Genomic DNA, 7,033 nt, shown 5'->3' with positions numbered 1-7,033 from the left:
CCAGAAAGGGATCCTCGGCACAGCTCGAGCACAGTGTGGTAGCGGAGGGATTCAGGGGAGGCAGTGTGTGGACACCGAGGCGTGGACACCGAGGCCAGCACCTCGAGGCGTGGACACCGAGGCGTGGACACAGGCAGGCCCCCCCCCCCCCCGCAGGAGCCAGGGGCGGCCGAACGCGCTCAGAATGCAGCGCAGCTGCGCGGATCCGGTCCCTGAGACTGGGAAAGCGGCACCTCGCGTGGAGGAGGACGGGCCTGGAGCGCAGCCTGAGGCTGGACGTCGCCTGCGGGGTCGGGGGAGCAGACGCGCGTGCCCAGACCTGGAGACGTCCGCAAGGGGCAGAATGTGTCCTTGGCCGGCGAGCTGTCCAGAGCCGCGGTGCGGAGGGCGGCCTTGGCCCGCAGCTCCCATCCCCCGTGACCATGGCGAGGGCAGGGCTGGTGCCACCCCAGCTCCTCCTGGGGACAGCGTGCCCCTGTGACCCAAAGATGGAGAAACCGATGTTTAGAAATCCAGAACTGCGCAGTAACAGACACCGCACAGGTGAAAGACAGCGTCTTCGTGAGGGAGGGTGGTCCTGCGTGAGGGGAGGGTGGCTCTGCGTGTTGGCTCGGAGCTTCTTCACTGGCCTGCGGCATCGGGAACAAAGAAAGCAGCAAGACACATAAAGGGGAAGGGGCAGGGGCAGCAGCCTGCGCTGGCTTCCCTCACGCAGGGCCCTGGGACCGTGGCTTGCCCGAGCCCCTCGGGGCCGTGGGGCAGGCGAGAGCTGTGGCCTCCAAGAACGTACGTGGCTCCCTGCCACGCGTAAGTGAAGGATCAGAAGCAACATTTGTTGGCTGGGCATGAGCGGGCGGAGGCCAGTTTGAGTCCAGCCTGGGCTACAGTGAGTTCAAGGCCATCCTGAACTGTATGGTGAAACTCTCTCTCAAAAAATAAACCAAGGAGGGGAAAAAAAATTACAACACATTTTGACTGGTTGTGCCCACAAGCAAAACAGAGATTGACAGCAGCCCCTTCTGATGGTTCCTGCACACAGCCCTGGATTTAAATAAAAGCTGAGAGTCCCAAGTTCGGATGGGTCTCAGTGCAGGCTCAGGAGCCGTGGTCCCTCCGGGCCCTCCCTGTGTGCTGCTCAGCCTGTGGCCCGGCTCCTGTGACCTTTGGCACAGTCTCCCATGGGCTGTTCCGCTTGTCCAGCCCTAATCTCCTGCCTCACTCTCTGCTGGTGTGTTCCTACTTTCACAATGACCTTATTCATGAAAAGTGAGTTTTAAGTGTGCGCATGTGTGATGTCTGTGCAAATAAACACTAAGCTCTGAACAGAAGAAGGCGTCATGTCATTAGGGGCATTGGACACAATACCAGAACCCGCTACGGCCCTCTCTTTGCCCTTGCACTCTCCCAGGCGGTCTCGCGGGGCTGGTGCCTGGCGGCCTCCACTGGGCTCGGCAGCGGCAGGGCTGCGCCGGCCTCCTCAGAGCGGCTGAGGGTCTCCGGAGATTTGTCTGTGAAACCCCGCTGTGGAGGTGGGGTCTTCCGGAGGCAGTGAGCTCAGATGTAGGGCTGGAGCAGGCTTTATGCTGCAGTGATGCGCTTCTCAAAGGGGAACGCGTGGGTGTGAAAACACACACAGGCAGCACACGCTCACACATGTGCACAGCAGACACGTGCACATACACACACAGGGTGAAGCCCTTTGCACAAGAAGTCGGAAACCGGGCTGATGCATCTGTAAAGCAAGGATATGCAACACGGCCGGCCAGTGAGAGTAGCACGGCACGTAACCTGAAAGCCAAAATGAATCTTCAAAGGCAGGACTTTTAGGAGAAAATCCATGTCTCCACCTTCCTGCTGCTGAGAACAGAAAGTGCCACCCCAGCCCTGGTACCAAGTAGGACTTGGCATTCCCGGCCTTGGGGGCTGACTCGCTGCCTCCTACCTTGGCCAAATTGTTAATAAATGTTTATCACCATTTTTATAGGCTTTTCTTGCAACAAACTGAGGTAGCTGGGCCCAGGCTCAGCCCTCGGTGTCTCCACTCGTGGGCCCCACAGGGCAGATGTGGCCTGGACACCTTCGCAGCCTGCTGCATCCGCCCTGGACCATGCGCTCGGGCTCTGCTCCTGGTGCTCAGAAAGGACAGCACTTCAGCTCCACCCCAGGTGGGAAAGGATGCAGCGGGGCAGAGAGAAGGGAAAGAGGAAGAGCAAGGGCCAAATGCACGTGGCTGCCAGGCCTGGCCGAGAGCCGCACTCGCTGTTGGCGCCCATTTACACCACAGCTACGGGTGAGGCTGAGACTGGAAGTACATATGTGGGAAACCCTTCTTTCTCTGCTCCCAAGGCCTGCAGATGGGAGAGTTCCACTGGCCATGTTGAGCTTAGTTAGACACTGAGGTCCGCAGAGTGGTGAGGGTGTGGCGTTTTCAGTAGTCCAGCTCTGCCCAGGAGAAATAAGCAGAGGTCAAGGTCAGAGTCATTGCAGTCTGCTTCTCCCAGCAACCTGAGCTGGAGACACTGGCAGCAGCGGTGGCCCCCCAGAAGGGCTTGAGAATGAGCAGAAGCCTTCCCAAGACTCCAGCTGATGCACAGAAGGGGGACCCTGCACCCCCACCGCAGCGTGCAACCTGTGAGCCACACGTGCCTCGCTGAGGCACACAGAACGTCAGTGTGGTCAACGCAGGAGAAGAGGGGTCCCGTCTGCCTCAGGACATGTTCCCCTCCCCAGGTGGCCATGAGCCACACTGCCAGCCGTACACACACATACACACACCAATATAGTACACATGCAGTAATATGCACACATATGGATGTACATGTCTGCATTCATACACACGGACACACACACACACACACGCAGCCTCTCCCACCCTGGGGGAGCAGAGACAGCTGCAGTAGCTCAAACCCTCCTGGTCCTAATTAAACCAAGTTTCCAGGCAACCCCGCCAAGGAGGAGCTCATTTCCCAGCCGAAGCAGCCCCAGGCCGGGGGAGGAAGCGGCCTTTGGGTTTAATCAGCCTCGTGCACATTCTCTCGCCCCAGGTTGCCAAGCCGGCCTGCACCTAGCAGAGGTATTTGTGTAATCAAATCTTCTGGAGCCTTCCCTGCCAAGGCTGCTGCTGTGAATAGGCTCCTGAGGTAAAAATGTTCCCCTGCTGGGGAGGGAGCCCTTGAAGTCCACATCAAACTGCAGGGAGGGTCGGAGCAGCCAGTGCCCCACAGGAAAGCGCCAGAAATCCCAGGCTGGCCGCTCAGCCCGCACCCACAGGGAGCTGTGGGGTGTGTGTGTGTGTGTGTACGCGCACTGTCCCACCCCACCCCCAGGCCCTGCACTGAGCCCGAAGGCTGGCAGCGGCCACCCAGGGACAGCAGGCTGGTGGCTCCTCTGTGCCAGCGTGGGCCCAGTGCATGCCAGCGCCGGTCCCCTCCCCGAAGTGAGAAGTGGCAGCAGCACCTCTGGTGAGCATGGCACCGGCCTGGGCAGCGCCAGCAGCGTGCGGCCGGGCTGCCCCGACCTAACGTATTGTGCGGGTCCGAGTCAGGTGAAACAGAGTGCGCTCGATGACAGATCTAAGAGATGCTTTAGGAGACAATTGGCTGCACTTCAAAAACCCAGATGTGGGGCCCTGGGACTGGGGAAGTGGCTTAGTGGCACAAGGCCTGCCTGGTAAGTGCAAGGAAGACAGGCGTGAAAGACAAGTGGCTTCAGCCTGAGAACTCAGTTACTGGACAGGCTGAGGTCCAGGTTCCTCAGCGCAGGGCCAGTTCGGGCAATTTAGTGATGTCCAGTCTCAAAAATAAAAATGGAACAAAGCAAAACAAAGGGTTGGGGTGCGGCTCTACTGCCGCCTGGTCCCTTCCTAGCACTATGGACACTCACAGCGAGCCCCAGACAGGCAGCACCCTCACAGCTGGTGCTCCTTGGAGGGCAGGGCCCCGGCTGCTCTGCTGTGAGTGGAGGGGAGTCCGGGAGCTCGGAGGGCGCGGCTCCCGGGAGTCCTCCAGCTGGGGCTGTGTGTGGGAGCATTAAGTGTCCAGGGGGCACTTCTCCTTGAAATAGGAGTCCCCAGAAGGAACCTGGGGGGCTGTGCTCTTCCTCCTCAGCTGGCCTCCCTGCACACCCCTCTACCTCTTATACCTGCATCCAGAAGAAGAAAATACCAGGGTGCTGTGTGGAGCAGGGACCCCAAGATGAGTGTGATTTATTTATGTTTTACTGTTTTTTTTTTTTTTTTTTTTTTTTGAGATGGGTTCTCCGTGCAGTTCAGACTGGCCTTGAACTCAGGGCGGCAGCGCAGTGTGCCACCGTGCCTGGCTCTCGGGCTGCTTTTCGAGGTCCGGATGCTGCCCCTGTACCACATGAGCGATGCTATGCATTTGAGCATCTTCAAGGGGGCCGGGGTGTGCTGCACCAGAAGCAGCTGAACGGAGCAGCCCCAGGAGCACGGGTGGAGGACTGTGCATCCTCGTGTCCTGGGTGCAGTCTTTTCAAAAATATAGATTTTGGTTATTGTTTTCCTTATTTCCTGCCTATCTACCGGCCTTCCTCCTGTCCTGGCTCATCTTCCCGCCGGAGACTCTGACCTGTCATCTCAGGGTGGGCCACAGGAGGATGTCACCTGCGCTGCCTCCTGAGGGCTGTCCTCCTAGCCTGGCACAGACCCGTGCCGGTGCGGGGTGCGGGTGGAGAGACCCACCTGGGCACCGCACTCCCCGGGGAAGCCTGGCAGCTGCCCAAGGCACACATGGTGTCTGCACTGGCCGGTAGGACTTCTGGGCCTCTGGTGGCCGCCCTCTCTGGGCTGGGGCTGCTCTTTCTGCCATGAATTATGCTTTAGAAGTTTTTAAATGTAAAAGTATACCATGCTCATTAAAGGAAATTTACAAACTAGAGAAAAGCTGAAGAGAGTAAAACGGTTGTCAATGAGTATCGTATAATGAGACTCGGAGTATGTATTGCTCTCTAACAGAAAACAGCTCCTGCTAAGACAGGAGCCAGTGCCCACGGTGATGCCCGCAGCATGGTGCGGGGACGCCGCAGCTGCCCTGAGCCACACACCAGCATCTCTGGCCTGGTAGACTCAGCTCACTGGGTGCTGTGTGTTGGGTGCTGATTCATTTGACTGAGCGCTGTGGTCTCAAGGTGCACCCATGTTCCTGCACGTGACTCAAGTCTGCCCTTGAGGGCCAAGTGAATATCCTTGGGGCGGAGGCAGGACCAGCCTGGGCTCTGCTCCTCCCAGCCCAGCAGTGCCAGGGGCCTCCCCAGCCTTGGCTGCCGGGGCTCTGGGACGCCCCACGGTCCTGTGCTAGCGAGCAGGCTCGGAGAGCGCTGGGCAGAATCGTGGCGGGAGGCTGGCTGTGTCCTCCCTCTGCCTCCTTCCAGCAGTTCCGGCTACGTGTGGTCCCCACAGCCCCCATCTTCCCCCCGAGGGGCCCTGACGCCTGCCCCAGGGAGCCACATAAGACACTGTGTGGTGAGGCACCTGGCCTGACAGCGGGCAGAGCCCAAGACGGAGACAGTTTGGACCTGGAATGCCTGTCTCTGGGACCTGCCTGAGTTGGCTGCTGCTTGGCCTCTTCACCGCTCCGTGGGGCTGGGTGGACCAGGGCTGTGGGGCTCGGAGCCCAACATGGCTCCTGCTCCGCTTTCTGCGCTGACCTTTGCCCGAGGCCTGAGGGCCCGGATGCCCGACTTGGGACTCATGGCGAACAAGGAGCGTGGGGGCCGGACTGTGGGTGGCCAGGACTCTGCGGGCAAGGGGGGCGGGCTCACACTGCAGAGCCGTCACAGACCAGCCCGGTGCTCCCTCCCCGCTCGCTCAAGGAGCTGCAGGGTGGCTCTGGTCTGGTGCCAGCGGCCGGGGGGTTCGGCCGGCCATAGAAGGTGCAGCCTGCATGAGGTCTTCCAACTCTGGATACGGGGGGCCGGGGTTCTTATCGATGCGCGGCACACTGAGGCTGCACGCCTCCTGGGGAGCTGGCTGGGCCCTGACATATCTTCGTTCTTCTCCCCCCACCATTCTTTCCCCTTCTCTTGGAGAAAGACCCACCTCCCCACTTCTCACGACCTGTTCTCTGTGTTTATACTTTGGGTTTCTCACAGAAGACGAACCATGTGATGTTGAACTGTGGGTGCTGATTTATTTCACAGAATGCTGTGGTCTCAAAGTGTACCCTTTTCCATACAACTGACTTGAGCTTACCCTTCTTCAGGGCAGAGTAGTACTCTACTGTATATGAATGCCGCTGTCTTTATCCATTCATCTGTGTGTGGATGTGGAGGCAGCTTCTCAGGCTTCACTGTCAGGCATTGTGCTGCTCTCACTCGGGTGTGATGGCCCCTGTGGAGTGACATCCTTCACTCTTTAGGGAAGAGGCCTGGGAGGGGGGCATCTGGGTTGAATTTCTAGCCTTGGAGTTGGAGGTGTAAAGATCTCCCTAGCCTCACCCAGCAGCAGAAGTCCTGTCCAGTCACTGATGCATGCCCACCTGGCCTCCTGTGCTCAGGACAGGGCCAGGCAGGGAGGCCTCCCTTTGGGGCATCTTCCAGGCAGGCAGCCCAGGCCCATGTGGAGAGCTGCGCTGGCGTCTTCCTGCCCCAGCCTGGCCCGCTGCTGTGTTCAGGGCAGCTGCTTCTCCGCACTCTCCGGGTGATAGCACTGAGCCCACCCTCGCAGCCACTCAGAGCCCCACTGCTAAGACCCCTGGCCGTCGCGTCACATCTGGATGGAATATTTCGATGTGGCTAGGTCAGTACAAGACAGTGGGGCCTCAACTTCCTGGGACATCTTCCCACGGGAGACCACACTTTTAGTTTCTGGTTTACTTTAGAAAAAGTTAAAGACCCAGAGCACAGGCCCAGCGTGAGTGAGACAACCCAGGGCCCGCTGGATCCTGAATAGACCCAGAGCGTAGGCCCGGTGTGTGAGTGAGACTGCCTGGGGCCCACTGGATCCTCATTCGACCCAGAGCGCAGGCCCAGTGAGGAACCCTTCAGCAGAACTCCCTGCAAAGAGGCTAGAGGCAAG

This window comes from Octodon degus, unplaced genomic scaffold (assembly GCF_000260255.1).
Source record: "Octodon degus isolate 3935 unplaced genomic scaffold, OctDeg1.0 scaffold00057, whole genome shotgun sequence".
NCBI classification, from domain to species: Eukaryota; Metazoa; Chordata; class Mammalia; order Rodentia; family Octodontidae; genus Octodon; species Octodon degus.
The sequence above is the reverse complement of the archived record's forward strand: the minus strand, read 5'-3'. Positions refer to the sequence as shown.